This window comes from Ambystoma mexicanum, chromosome 6q, assembly GCF_040938575.1.
Source record: "Ambystoma mexicanum isolate Mex_15411 chromosome 6q, UKY_AmexF1_1, whole genome shotgun sequence".
Lineage (NCBI taxonomy): Eukaryota > Metazoa > Chordata > Amphibia > Caudata > Ambystomatidae > Ambystoma > Ambystoma mexicanum.
This window is the reverse complement of record NC_090937.1, coordinates 1,051,044,200-1,051,060,589: the sequence shown is the minus strand read 5'-3', so window position 1 is coordinate 1,051,060,589 and position 16,390 is coordinate 1,051,044,200.

Here is a 16,390-nt window from a genome sequence, read left to right as displayed (position 1 = left end):
GTACCTCACATGTGTGGGTGCACCTACCTGGCCGCCAAGGGGAAAGCCTAAAACACAAGTAACTCCAAGTCTGTTTTCAGAGGGAAATCTAAGACATTCTGCCGACCGGCACAACGTACAGATATGGGCCTCGGGTGTCCAAGCCACCGAGGAAAACGGGGAACCCCATGCATTTTCGAAAAGTGGACACCCGTGGGAATCCGCGGAGGTATGATTTGCGCACATCGCCCCAGAATTTTTTACCCAGACACCCCCGCAAAGTCTGAAATTTAGGGGAAAGAAACGCATTTTCCGCACATTTCGCTTGACGCACCCATCGAAACACGCCCCCAACAACACATGGCCTACCGTCACACGTTCCCACAGGTGTCCCAATGAAAACGGTACCTCACATGTGTGGGTGCACCTACCTGGCCACCAAGGGGAAAGCCTAAAACACAAGTAACTCCAAGTCTGTTTTCAGAGGGAAATCTCAGACATTCTGCCGACCGGCACAACGTACAAATATGGGCCTCGGGTGTCCAAGCCACGGAGGAAAATGGGGAACCCCATGTATTTTCGAAAAGAGGACGCACGTGGGAATCCGCAGAGGTATGATTTGCGCACATCGCCCCAGAATTTTTTACTCAGACACCCCCGCAAAGTCCGAAATTTGGGGAAAAAAACGCATTTTCCGCACATTTCGCTTGACGCACCCATCGAAACACGCCCCAACAACACATGGCCTACCGTCACACGTTCCCACAGGTGTCCCAATGAAAACGGTACCTCACATGTGTGGGTGCACCTACCTGGCCACCAAGGGGAAAGCCTAAAACACAAGTAACTCCAAGTCTGTTTTCAGAGGGAAATCTCAGACATTCTGCCGACCGGCACAACGTACAGATATGGGCCTCGGGTGTCCAAGCCACCAAGGAAAACAGGGAACCCCATGCATTTCCGAAAATAGGACACCCGTGGGAATCCGCAGAGGTATGATTTGCGCACATCGCCCCAGAATTTATTACCCAGACAGCCCCGCAAAGTCCGAAATTTGGGGAAAAAAAACGCATTTTCCGCACATTTCGCTTGACGCACCCATCGAAACACGCCCCCAACAACACATGGCCTACCGTCACGCATTCCCACAGGTGTCCCGATGAAAACGGTACCTCACATGTGTGGAAAGCCTAAAACACAAGTAAAGAGAGAAAACAGGGAACCCCATGCATTTGCGAAAAGAGGACACCCGTGGGAATCCGCAGAGGGAAAGGGGAAAGCCTACAACACAAGTAACCCCAAGTCTGTTTTCAAAGGGAAATCTCAGACATTCTGCCGACCGGCACAACGTACAGATATGGGCCTCGGGTGTCCAAGCCACCGAGGAAAACGGGGAACCCCATGCATTTTCGAAAAGAGGACACCCGTGGGAATCCGGAGAGGTATGATTTGCGCACATCGCCCCAGAGTTTTTTACCCAGACAGCCCCGCAAAGTCCGAAATATGGGGAAAAAAATGCTTTTTCCGCACATTTCGCTCGACGCACCCATCGAAACACGCCCCCAACAACACATGGCCTACCGTCACGCGTTCCCACAGGTGTCCCGATGAAAACGGTACCTCACATGTGTGGGTGCACCTACCTGGCCGCCAAAGGGAAAGCCTAAAACACAAGAAACCCCAAGTCTGTTTTCAGAGGGAAATCTCAGACATTCTGCCGACCGGCACAACGTACAGATATGGGCCTCGGGTGTCCAAGCCACCAAGGAAAACAGGGAACCCCATGCATTTCCGAAAAGAGGACACCCGTTGGAATCCGCAGAGGTATGATTTGCGCACATCGCCCCAGAATTTATTACCCAGACAGCCCCGCAAACTCCGAAATTTGGGGGAAAAAAATGCATTTTCCGCACATTTCGCTTGACGCACCCATCGAAACACGCCCCCAACAACACATGGCCTACCGTCACGCATTCCCACAGGTGTCCCGATGAAAACGGTACCTCACATGTGTGGAAAGCCTAAAACACAAGTAAAGAGAGAAAACAGGGAACCCCATGCATTTCCGAAAAGAGGACACCCGTGGGAATCCGCAGAGGGAAAGGGGAAAGCCTACAACACAAGTAACCCCAAGTCTGTTTTCAAAGGGAAATCTCAGACATTCTGCCGACCGGCACAACGTACAGATATGGGCCTCGGGTGTCCAAGCCACCAAGGAAAACAGGGAACCCCATGCATTTTCGAAAAGAGGACACCCGTGGGAATCCGCAGAGGTATGATTTGCGCACATCGCCCAAGAGTTTTTTACCCAGACAGCCCCGCAAAGTCCGAAATGTGGGGAAGAAAATGCCTTTTCCGCACATTTCGCTCGACGCACCCATCGAAACACGCTCCCAACAACACATGGCCTACCGTCACGCATTCCCACAGGTGTCCCGATGAAAACGGTACCTCACATGTGTGGGTGCACCTACCTGGCCGCCAAGGGGAAAGCCTAAAACACAAGTAACCCCAAGTCTGTTTTCAGAGGGAAATCTCAGACATTCTGCCGACCGGCACAACGTACAGATATGGGCCTCGGGTGTCCAAGCCACCGAGGAAAACAGGGAACCCCATGCATTTCCGAAAAGAGGACACCAGTGGGAATCCGCAGAGGTATGATTTGCGCACATCGGCCCAGATTTTACTACCCAGACACCCCTGCAAAGTCCAAATTTGGGGAAAAAATGCATTTTCCGCACATTTCGCTTGACGCACCCATCGAAACACGCCTCCAACAACACATGGCCTACCGTCACGCGTTCCCCCAGGTGTCCCGATGAAAACGGTACCTCACATGTGTGGGTGCACCTACCTGGCCGCTAAGGAGAAAGCCTAAAACACAAGTAACCCCAAGTCTGTTTTCAGAGGGAAATCTCAGACATTCTGCCGATCGGCACAACGTACAGATATGGGCCTCGGGTGTCCAAGCCACCGAGGAAAACAGGGAACCCCATGCATTTCCGAAAAGAGGACACCCGTGGGAATCCGCAGAGGTATGATTTGTGCACATCGCCCCAGAATTTTTTACCCAGACACCCCTGCAAAGTCCGAAATTTGGGAAAAAAAACGCATTTTCCACACATTTCGCTTGACGCACCCATCGAAACACGCCCCCAACAACACATGGCCTACCGTCACGCGTTCCCACAGGTGTCCCGATGAAAACGGTACCTCACATGTGTGGGTGCACCTACCTGGCCGCCAAGGGGAAAGCCTAAAACACAAGTAACTCCAAGTCTGTTTTCAGAGGGAAATCTAAGACATTCTGCCGACCGGCACAACGTACAGATATGGGCCTCAGGTGTCCAAGCCACCGAGGAAAACGGGGAACCCCATGCATTTTCGAAAAGTGGACACCCGTGGGAATCCGCGGAGGTATGATTTGCGCACATCGGCCCAGAATTTTTTACCCAGACACCCCCGCAAAGTCCGAAATTTAGGGGAAAAAAATGCATTTTCCGCACATTTCACTTGACGCACCCATCGAAACACGCCCCCAACAACACATGGCCTACTGTCACACGTTCCCACAGGTGTCCCAATGAAAACGGTACCTCACATGTGTGGGTGCACCTACCTGGCCACCAAGGGGAAAGCCTAAAACACAAGTAACTCCAAGTCTGTTTTCAGAGGGAAATCTCAGACATTCTGCCGACCGGCACAACGTACAAATATGGGCCTCGGGTGTCCAAGCCACGGAGGAAAACGGGGAACCCCATGTATTTTCGAAAAGAGGACGCACGTGGGAATCCTCAGAGGTATGATTTGCGCACATCGCCCCAGAATTTTTTACTCAGACACCCCCGCAAAGTCCGAAATTTGGGGAAAAAAACGCATTTTCCGCACATTTCGCTTGACGCACCCATCGAAACAAGCCCCCAACAACACATGGCCTACCGTCACACGTTCCCACAGGTGTCCCGATGAAAACGGTACCTCACATGTGTGGGTGCACCTACCTGGCCACCAAGGGGAAAGCCTAAAACACAAGTAACTCCAAGTCTGTTTTCAGAGGGAAATCTCAGACATTCTGCCGACCGGCACAACGTACAGATATGGGCCTCGGGTGTCCAAGCCACCAAGGAAAACAGGGAACCCCATGCATTTCCGAAAATAGGCACCCGTGGGAATCCGCAGAGGTATGATTTGCGCACATCGCCCCAGAATTTATTACCCAGACAGCCCCGCAAAGTCCGAAATTTGGGGAAAAAAAATGCATTTTCCGCACATTTCGCTTGACGCACCCATCGAAACACGCCCCCAACAACACATGGCCTACCGTCACGCATTCCCACAGGTGTCCCGATGAAAACGGTACCTCACATGTGTGGAAAGCCTAAAACACAAGTAAAGAGAGAAAACAGGGAACCCCATGCATTTCCGAAAAGAGGACACCCGTGGGAATCCGCAGAGGGAAAGGGGAAAACCTACAACACAAGTAACCCCAAGTCTGTTTTCAAAGGGAAATCTCAGACATTCTGCCGACCGGCACAACGTACAGATATGGGCTTCGGGTGTCCAAGCCACCGATGAAAACGGGGAACCCCATGCATTTTCGAAAAGAGGACACCCGTGGGAATCCGCAGAGGTATGATTTGCGCACATCGCCCCAGAGTTTTTTACCCAGACAGCCCCGCAAAGTCCGAAATGTGGGGAAAAAAAATGCTTTTTCCGCACATTTCGCTCGACGCACCCATCGAAACACGCCCCCAACAACACATGGCCTACCGTCACGCGTTCCCACAGGTGTCCCGATGAAAACGGTACCTCACATGTGTGGGTGCACCTACCTGGCCGCCAAGGGGAAAGCCTAAAACACAAGTAACCCCAAGTCTGTTTTCAGAGGGAAATCTCAGACATTCTGCCGACCGGCACAACGTACAGATATGGGCCTCGGGTGTCCAAGCCACCGAGGAAAACAGGGAACCCCATGCATTTCCGAAAAGAGGACACCCGTGGGAATCCGCAGAGGTATGATTTGCGCACATCGGCCCAGATTTTACTACCCAGACACCCCTGCAAAGTCCGAAATTTGGGGAAAAAACGCATTTTCCGCACATTTCGCTTGACGCACCCATCGAAACACGCCTCCAACAACACATGGCCTACCGTCACGCATTCCCACAGGTGTCCCGATGAAAACGGTACCTCACATGTGTGGGTGCACCTACCTGGCCGCCAAGGGGAAAGCCTAAAACACAAGTAACTCCAAGTCTGTTTTCAGAGGGAAATCTAAGACATTCTGCCGACCGGCACAACGTACAGATATGGGCCGCGGGTGTCCAAGCCACCGAGGAAAACGGGGAACCCCATTCATTTTCGAAAAGTGGACACCCGTGGGAATCCGCAGAGGTATGATTTGCGCACATCGCCCCAGAATTTTTTACCCAGACACCCCCGCAAAGTCAGAAATTTGGGGAAAAAAACGCATTTTCCGCACATTTCGCTTGACGCACCCATCGAAACACGCCCCCAACAACACATGACCTACCGTCACGCATTCCCACAGGTGTCCCGATGAAAACGGTACCTCACATGTGTGGGTGCACCTACCTGGCCGCCAAGGGGAAAGCCTAAAACACAAGTAACCCCAAGTCTGTTTTCAGAGGGAAATCTCAGACATTCTGCCGACCAGCACAAAGTACAGATATGGGCCTCGGATGTCCAAGCCACCGAGGAAAACAGGGAACCCCATGCATTTCCGAAAAGAGGACACCCGTGGGAATCCGCAGAGGTATGATTTGCGCACACCGCCCCAGAATTTATTACCCAGACAGCCCCGCAAAGTCCGAAATTTGGGAAAAAAAACGCATTTTCCGCATATTTCGCTTGACGCACCCATCAAAAACACGCCCCCAACAACACATGGCCTACCGTCACGCGTTCCCACAGGTGTCCCGATGAAAACGGTACCTCACATGTGTGGGTGCACCTACCTGGCCGCCAAGGGGAAAGCCTAAAACACAAGTAACCCCAAGTCTGTTTTCAGAGGGAAATCTCAGACATTCTGCGGACCGGCACAACGTACAGATATGGGCCTCGGGTGTCCAAGCCACCGAGGAAAACAGGGAACCCCATGCATTTCCAAAAAGAGGACACCAGTGGGAATCCGCAGAGGTATGATTTGTGCACATCGCCCCAGAATGTTTTACCGAGACACCCCTGCAAAGTCCGAAATTTGGGGAAAAAAAACGCATTTTCCGCACATTTCACTTGACGCACACATCGAAACACGCCCCCAACAACACATGGCCTACCGTCACACATTCCCACAGGTGTCCCAATGAAAACGGTACCTCACATGTGTGGGTGCACCTACCTGGCCACCAAGGGGAAAGCCTAAAACACAAGTAACACCAAGTCTGTTTTCAGAGGGAAATCTCAGACATTCTGCCGACCGGCTGTCAGGACGAGGTGGGGGGGTCTGTACTTCCGCTCTCTACATGGCAGAGGGAAGGCACAGAGGACCCCAGCCAAGATTCTCTGATATGGTAACGATGGACGAGCAATCAAGGCCTAGCTTCTCAGGAGTTGATGCAGGCTGGTTCTTAAGTACAGTGTATCCCCAAGCCCCCACAAAGGAATGTCCACACACTGTATTACTGAAAACACAGTCTTTATATAATTAATATTCAAAGGTTATGTACACTTATCACAATAATGCACTTTGTGCTCCGGAAAATCAACAATGGTAAATATCTACAATTCTAAAGTGGTACCACTAATATTCGATTAGAGTGCATCAACAAGGCTGTGAAAATGCCACACGGATCAATAGCAATGAAACCAGCAATAGAGAGAAGAGAGAAAGCAGACGGATGAAACAATAGGCAGACGACTGGTCCTTGCTACTGGACACAGCTCTGAGTGGAGATCCCCCCACCTGGGCAACCTGTAAAATAACGATATATAAAACAAGCCCAGTCCATATATTGTTCAAGAGTCTCGTTCTCTCCTACAATGTTTTACCCCCCCCCAATGTACCTGGTGGAGTAGAGTTCGTCGGCGAGGCGTCGACCGATCCTTCTGGAGTGACTCCCTTTAAGGCAGGAGCCACGGATCGTCGAGAGGCGTCGCGGACTCGGGGTTCGGTGTCGGGGAATCGGCGGCCCTTCTTGAATGTCACCCCTTTTAAGCGGGAGACACGGGGCGCCGAACGTCCGACCGTGAACCGGGTAGAACGACGTCGATGAGGCAGCAGGCTTTGATCCGAGCGGTGCTCGTCGACGACAGAGCGTTGGCGTCCTGCAAGGAAGAGGCGTGCGGGGCACCTCGGTGACGATAGTTCTGGACCGCAAAGAGATGAAGAAGAACTGTGGCCCAGCAAGGGCGTCGAGTCGTCGGCGTCTCTGCGGCCTTTGGGTGGCGGGAAACCCACCGGTGGATACTCCTCGGCGCGTCGACGGTCAGGCCTTCTCCCACAGGAGACGGTACGGCGATGCAGACGAGAGCGTCCGTTGATCAAGTTAAAGTTCTTAGGCAAACGGGAGCGCGGCGGCTCCGGTCGGCGACGGCGGTCGTCGACAGTGGCGGACAACAGTCCGGGCGCTTCGCTTTGGGATTCCTCAGCAGTCCCCGTATCGGGTCGGCAGCCTGTCGTAGGTCTGTCTACCAGGGAGCGTTGGCAAAGGTCAGCTGTGCACGATGGTCCCTCGTAGCTCGGGAAGAGGGCGCCTTACCAGGTCCTCTCTGGGTCAGTCCTTGGAGACACAGCAGCCTTTAGATCGTGAAGGAGAGCCACGGCAATCCTTCTCTTCCAGCAGGGCCTCAAGGTCAAGCGTCAGTTACTCCAGTTACTCGTCGTAGTGGACTTCAGCTTCTGAACAATTTCCAGTGGTGAGAGGTCCCCAGATATACTATTCGGTCTCTCATCCACACTGCTGGCACACACTCAGCAGCCAATCGTACAGAAGGGCATTCATGCAGTCGGTCAGCCAATCAGGCACGCAGGGCATTCAGGCCACTCTTCTCCCGCTCAGACACTCACAACAAGGAATGTGGATTGAGACAAGTACTCAGCCATTCAACTCTACACACTGCATTCAGTCCAGTTTCGGGCAGGGCTGTCTCAGTCTTTGTCTCTCATGGCAGAAACCAGACAGCCACAACACGGAGTGCATATTGGTCACACTCCCCATTCACCCAGGTCCCACCCACAGGAGGTACCCACAACATACAGTCAGCGGGAAGGCTCCAGTAAGTCTAGCTGGGCCTTCACAACAACACCATATACGGAACTTCCACCCAACAGCCAGTCAGGGGGAAGGGACAGAGTCAGGGCTTCCCAGGACTTTGGGAAAACAAGGTATCAGGGGATAGAAAGCAAGAGGCCACCGGGGCCATCTTGTTTCCTATCAGGAATCAACTGATTCCAATGGCAGGGCCGGGGTACCCCAAAATGGCGGATACCCAGCGCACCTGTCAAATTCAGCATGTAGCTGCCACCAGCCCATACCCGGCTCTGTGGGCCACCCACGGGTGCCCAAAAACATACACTAGGGGCTCAGGGTTGTACCCCTACCCATGGGTGCCATAAGGGTATCCCATGGGTCTGTTCACCAAACCAAAAGAGAGAGCTGCACCGCCAGGAGTCCCGCATGGACTTCTGCGCGGAAAACACGACAGAACACACAATAAGAACAGAAAAAGGACAAGGATACGGAGGCCCTGTCCCTCCGATGCATTTCCAGCATCACAGTCGCCCCCCCCCAGACTGAGGTTAGGGTGCCTAATCTCCCACGGGATAGACACCCTCATCCAGACGGTCAACATACCTTCTGGAAAGGCCATCTGCATTATCGTGACTCTTCCCTGGTCTGTGCTCTATGGTGAAGTCTAGCCCTTGCAGGCTAATGGACCACCTGAGCAGTTTCGGATTTTCACCCTTCATCTGCATAAGCCATTTCAGGGGCTTATGATCTGTTTGGACCTTGAAGGTGGACCCCGTAAGGTAGGGCCTAAAACGCCTAAGGCTCCAAACTATACTAAAACATTCCTTTTCAACAGTAGCCCACCTAAGTTCTCTACCCTTGAGTTGTCTACTTATGAATTTGATAGGATGTTCTCTCCCTTTGTCATCTAACTGGGACAAGACAGCTCCAATTCCGGTGTTGCAGGCATCCGTCTGGACGATAAAGGGTCGGCTGTAGTCAGGTGCACACAACACGGGTGCCCTGCACAGACTTTCTTTCAAGCCATCAAAGGCCCTCTGACAGTCTTCAGTCCAATTAACCTTCCTAGGCTGTTTGGGTGAAGTCAGAGCTGTCAGTGGTGCGGCTATGGTCCCATAGTACGCCATGAAATTGCGATAATACCCAGTGAGGCCCAAAAAGGCTCTCACCTGGGTTTGAGTGGTGGGAGTCTCCCAGTTCCGTACGTCCTGTACCTTACTGGAAAGAGGCTGGATTTGACCCCCTCCTACCTCATGACCAAGATAGGTAACTTTCCCCTGAGCTATCTGGCACTTGGTAGACTTGATAGTGAGGTTAGCCCTTTTCAAGGCCTGCAACACTTTATCCAGGTGTGTCAAATGCGCTTCCCAGGTGGAACTGTAGACGGCAATGTCGTCTAGGTAGGCCACACAAAAGGCCTCCAGCCCACTGAGCGCATGATTGACCAACCTCTGGAAAGTGGCAGGGGCATTCTTCAACCCAAAAGGCATGACCCTAAACTGGTAGAGTCCCTCTGGTGTGGAGAATGCCGTATTTTCCTTGGCATGGTCCGTCAGAGCTATTTGCCAATAGCCTGAGGTGAGGTCAAAGGTGCTCACAAATTTGGCAGCACCTATGGTGTCCACGAGCTCATCAGCCCTGGGCAATGGGTGCGCGTCAGTTTTGGTGACGGCATTGACTCCTCGGTAGTCCACACAGAACCTCCAATCTTTGGTACCCGCCTGGGAACTTGCCTTGGGGACAAGGACCACTGGACTGGACCAGGGACTGGTTGAGGGTTCAATTACACCCAGATCCAACATCTTGGCGACCTCAGCCTGGATGTGGTTTTTAACGGTATCTGACATACGGTAGCACCTGCTCTTGACAGGCACGCTGTCACCAGTGTCAATTTCATGCCTACACCAAGTTGTAAGGCCCGGTGTCAGCGAAAACAGAGAGGCATACTGCTGGAGCAAAGCCCGGCAGGCCCTCTGCTGCTCTGTTGTCAAATCGGGAGAGAGCTGTACTCCCTCCACTGAGCCGTCCTGAGGGTTGCTATGCAGCAAATCAGGAAGGGGCTCACTCTCATCCTCTTCTTGCCCTGAAGCTAGCAAGAGACATGAGACTTCTGCTCGCCGGTGGAAAGGCTTGAGCCTGTTGACATGGAATACCTGAGGGGCTACCCCGGAGGCACCCAGGTCAACCAGATAATTGACTTCGCCCATCTTGGAGATTATCCTGAAGGGTCCAGTCCATTTGTCTGCCAACGCTCTAGGCTTGGTAGGCTCCATCACGAGGACTTCCTGTCCCGGAGTCCAATCGACCTGCGAAGCTTTAAGGTCATGCCAATACTTATTCAATTCTTGGCTGGCCTTGAGATTTGCTGTTGCCTGACCCATCATCTGTGTCATCCTCCGTCTGAGGCCTAACACATAGTCCCCCACTTGCTTGGCGGGACCTGGAGGGGTGGCTTCCAAGCCTTCTCGGATCAAGGCGAGGGGCCCCCTCACGGGATGTCCAAAGAGTAACTCAAAGGGGCTGAAACCAACACCCTCTTGAGGTACCTCTCTGTAAGCAAACAGCAGGCATGGCAGGAGGAGATCCCATTTCCTCCGTAGGGGCTCTTCCAAAGCACCTAGCATGCCCTTGAGAGTTTTGTTAAATCTCTCAACCAGACCATTGGTCTGGGGGTGGTAAGAGGTGGAGAACTTGTAGGTTACCCCGCACTCTTTCCACATGGTCTTCATGTAACTCGACATGAAGTTGGATCCTCGGTCGGAGACAACTTCCTTGGGGAATCCAACATGGGTAAAAATGCCCAGGAGAGCCCGGGCAACCACCTTGGCAGTAATAGTCCGAAGGGGTATAGCCTCAGGGTACCTGGTGGCATGATCAACCTAGACCAGGATGAACCGATGTCCACCTGAAGTGGGAGGGTCCAGGGGACCGACAATGTCGATGCCCACCCTCTCAAACGGTGTGCCGACCACTGGCAATGGCTGCAGTGGGGCAATGACCCTGCCTCCAGTCTTGCCAGATAACTGACAAGTGGGGCAGGTCCGGCAGTGGGACTCCACTTCCACTCCCATCCGAGGCCAGTAGAAGTGGGCAGAGAGCCTCTGCTTAGTCTTCTTGGTACCAAGATGACCAGCCAAGGGCACCTCATGCGCCAACTGCAGTAGGAAGGGCCTGTAAACCTGGGGTACCACCAACCTCTTGAGGGCACCAGGTTCAGGCTTAGTGGGCTCACTAACAAGGAGCTCACCCTCCCAATAAATCTTGAATGTCCTAGGCACTTCACCTTGTGCCTGGGACAGGGCCTGCGTCCGCAGACCCTCGAGAGAGGGACACTCTCTCTGCCCTTTACAGAAGTCCGCCCGGGAGGGTCCCCCTTCAGCTAACAAGCATTGAAGGTCGGGATGATCCTCCGGGTTGAGAACCTCTCCCACAGGAGAGTCTTCTGTCTCTTCTCCCACAGGAGTTGAGTCCGGGTTTTCCACTGGACCCAGCCCGTCCGGAGCATGGATCCCAATGGGTGCTGTCGGAACAGCAGGAAGAGAAGGTGTTCCTCCCACAGAGGTGGCCTTCTTGGTCTTCCTTCTTCGTGCCTTAGGCCTCGCCTTTGGCTCGGGTACCTGACTCACAGCCAGACCCGGTGTCACCTGTGACCTAGTGACCGCAGCAGCAGTCATGGGAAGACCATCCGAGATCAACCCCAACTCTACTAGATCATTACCTAACAGAATGTTAGCAGGGACATTGTCCTGAACCAGGACAGGAAGCTTTGCTGTCTTGTCTCCAATCATGAGTGTGACTAAGGCTACAGGCGATAATTTGGGAGGCCCACCAGCTAACCTGGTGGTTCTCAGAGGAGCACTTACATAGTCCTCTGGCTTGAGCAGGGTCCTGTCCACCACTGTCATGCTTGCCCCCGTGTCTCTCAAACCAGTAGAAGGCTGGCCATTCAAGAGGACACTTCTCAAAAACCTACGGGTGTTCTGCGGGATAGTCGCCAGTACTTCTGCGTACTGGTCCCAGGCCCCAAGGGACACTAAGGAAACCTCTACTGGAGCACCAAATGTGATTCCGGTAGAGGAGGGGAGGACGGTGGCCTCCACCTCAGACACGGGGTAAGGGTAGGTCAGGCTGACAGCCTGTACTCCAAGTGCCTTACCTTTACACTTGGAGTCACCCCTTCGGTGATCCAGAGCCCCACAATCCCAACAAGTGCTAGGAGTGCGAGGTACGGTACTGGAACCACTGGGAGCCTGCTTTGCAGCAGGTGGACCACTACTCTTATTCCCACCCACAGAGGACTTATCCCCACTAGATTTTTGGTTCTTAGGAGAGGAAGGTTTTGTTTTATTCGACTGGGACTGCTTGGGGGACTCCTCAGCTTTCTGAGAGGCCCCCTTCTCTTTATCCTTGTCCTTCCCACTGGAGTCCTTAGGGGACACCCGGTGGGAGACCCACTTGTCAGCCAACCTAGCCAGCTTAAAGGGGTCCAAAATGTTCTGGTCAGCAACATACTGACGCAGCTCTGGCGAACAGGCTTCAGAAAAATGCTCAAAAAACAACAGGTGGGATAATTCAGCAAAAGTTTTCACCTTGTACCCATCAATCCACCCCATCATGTTCATGTGCGCAGCACTCACCCAGTCAACCCAAGACACATTCTCTCGTTTCTTAAAATCCCTGAACCTTTTAAGGTATTGGGTAGGTGTCTTGCCAAACTTGGCAATTAAAGCAGACTTCATACACTCATACTGACCCCTTTCTTCCACACTCAGCTTCAGAATACAGTCATATCCAGTTTGAGGTACTCTACTTAACAAACACTTAGCCCAATCTCTTTTATCGACATCATGAATCGCACACGCCATTTCAAACGCTTCAATCCATTGGAGGATATCTGAACCCTCCAAAAACACACCAACCAAATCTTTCATAAACTTGGTGGCTGGGGACCTGCCACTCTCAATTGGTTTAGCTGAAGCCTCCACTCGAGCTTTCTCTAACTGGATTCTCTGACATTCAGTGTCCTTATCTTTGAGCGCAAGATCCCTATTCTTGAGTTCCACTTGTTGAGCCAACTCCTCTTTCTTAAGTTCAGCATCGATTTCCAACTTGCGATATTCAAAGGCTAACTTCATCCTTAATAACTCAAGTTCCATGGAATTGCTGGGGTTCGGAACAGAGGCAGCAGGAATGGCGGCATTCCCAGAAACAGATTCAGCGACAACCCCAGGGGCAGAGTCCTCACTGGTTGCATCCCCCCCTTCATCAAGAGTTTCACCATCAGTCTGGTAGTCCACCAGGGCAGCTATCAGCTCAGCCCTAGACTTATCCACAAAGTCTAACTCCCTGGCTTCACAAGCACTCTGGAGAGCCTCTAAGCTCATCCGAGTCAATTTACCATTCGCAATGGTCTCCATCGCTTGTAATGCAGTTATTTGGAACACACCTAAACCTTAATTCAATAAAGTGCAGATATTTTGTAAGTGGCACGGTTATACACTGATTCTTAAAACCATAAGCATCCCACCGCTGCCACCAAGCTGTCAGGACGAGGTGGGGGGGTCTGTACTTCCGCTCTCTACATGGCAGAGGGAAGGCACAGAGGACCCCAGCCAAGATTCTCTGATATGGTAACGATGGACGAGCAATCAAGGCCTAGCTTCTCAGGAGGTGATGCAGGCTGGTTCTTAAGTACAGTGTATCCCCAAGCCCCCACAAAGGAATGTCCACACACTGTATTACTGAAAACACAGTCTTTATATAATTAATATTCAAAGGTTATGTACACTTATCACAATAATGCACTTTGTGCTCCGGAAAATCAACAATGGTAAATATCTACAATTCTAAAGTGGTACCACTAATATTCGATTAGAGTGCATCAACAAGGCTGTGAAAATGCCACACGGATCAATAGCAATGAAACCAGCAATAGAGAGAAGAGAGAAAGCAGACGGATGAAACAATAGGCAGACGACTGGTCCTTGCTACTGGACACAGCTCTGAGTGGAGATCCCCCCACCTGGGCAACCTGTAAAATAACGATATATAAAACAAGCCCAGTCCATATATTGTTCAAGAGTCTCGTTCTCTCCTACAATGTTTTACCCCCCCCAATGTACCTGGTGGAGTAGAGTTCGTCGGCGAGGCGTCGACCGATCCTTCTGGAGTGACTCCCTTTAAGGCAGGAGCCACGGATCGTCGAGAGGCGTCGCGGACTCGGGGTTCGGTGTCGGGGAATCGGCGGCCCTTCTTGAATGTCGCCCCTTTTAAGCGGGAGACACGGGGCGCCGAACGTCCGACCGTGAACCGGGTAGAACGACGTCAATGAGGCAGCAGGCTTTGATCCGAGCGGTGCTCGTCGACGACAGAGCGTTGGCGTCCTGCAAGGAAGAGGCGTGCGGGGCACCGCGGTGACGATAGTTCTGGACCGCAAAGAGATGAAGAAGAACTGTGGCCCAGCAAGGGCGTCGAGTCGTCGGCGTCTCTGCGGCCTTTGGGTGGCGGGAAACCCACCGGTGGATACTCCTCGGCGCGTCGACGGTCAGGCCTTCTCCCACAGGAGACGGTACGGCGATGCAGACGAGAGCGTCCGTTGATCAAGTTAAAGTTCTTAGGCAAACGGGAGCGCGGCGGCTCCGGTCGGCAACGGCGGTCGTCGACAGTGGCGGACAACAGTCCGGGCGCTTCGCTTTGGGATTCCTCAGCAGTCCCCGTATCGGGTCGGCAGCCTGTCGTAGGTCTGTCTACCAGGGAGCGTTGGCAAAGGTCAGCTTTGCACGATGGTCCCTCGTAGCTCGGGAAGAGGGCGCCTTACCAGGTCCTCTCTGGGTCAGTCCTTGGAGACACAGCAGCCTTTAGATCGTGAAGGAGAGCCACGGCAATCCTTCTCTTCCAGCAGGGCCTCAAGGTCAAGCGTCAGTTACTCCAGTTACTCGTCGTAGTGGACTTCAGCTTCTGAACAATTTCCAGTGGTGAGAGGTCCCCAGATATACTATTCGGTCTCTCATCCACACTGCTGGCACACACTCAGCAGCCAATCGTACAGAAGGGCATTCATGCAGTCGGTCAGCCAATCAGGCACGCAGGGCATTCAGGCCACTCTTCTCCCGCTCAGACACTCACAACAAGGAATGTGGATTGAGACAAGTACTCAGCCATTCAACTCTACACACTGCATTCAGTCCAGTTTCGGGCAGGGCTGTCTCAGTCTTTGTCTCTCATGGCAGAAACCAGACAGCCACAACACGGAGTGCATATTGGTCACACTCCCCATTCACCCAGGTCCCACCCACAGGAGGTACCCACAACATACAGTCAGCGGGAAGGCTCCAGTAAGTCTAGCTGGGCCTTCACAACAACACCATATACGGAACTTCCACCCAACAGCCAGTCAGGGGGAAGGGACAGAGTCAGGGCTTCCCAGGACTTTGGGAAAACAAGGTATCAGGGGATAGAAAGCAAGAGGCCACCGGGGCCATCTTGTTTCCTATCAGGAATCAACTGATTCCAATGGCAGGGCCGGGGTACCCCAAAATGGCGGATACCCAGCGCACCTGTCAAATTCAGCATGTAGCTGCCACCAGCCCATACCCGGCTCTGTGGGCCACCCACGGGTGCCCAAAAACATACACTAGGGGCTCAGGGTTGTACCCCTACCCATGGGTGCCATAAGGGTATCCCATGGGTCTGTTCACCAAACCAAAAGAGAGAGCTGCACCGCCAGGAGTCCCACATGGACTTCTGCGCGGAAAACACGACAGAACACACGATAAGAACAGAAAAAGGACAAGGATACGGAGGCCCTGTCCCTCCGATGCATTTCCAGCATCACACCAGCACAACGTACAAATATGGGCCTCGGGTGTCCAAGCCACCGAGGAAAACGGGGAACCTCATGTATTTTCGAAAAGAGGACGCACGTGGGAATCCGCAGAGGTATGATTTGCGCACATCGCCCCAGAATTTTTTACTCAGACACCCCCGCAAAGTCCGAAATTTGGGGAAAAAAACGCATTTTCCGCACATTTCGCTTGACGCACCCATCGAAACACGCCCCCAACAACACATGGCCTACTGTCACGCGTTCCCACAGGTGTCCCGATGAAAACGGTACCTCACATGTGTGGGTGCACCTACCTGGCCGCCAAGGGGAAAGCCTAAAACACAAGTAACCCCAAGTCTGTTTTCAGAGGGAA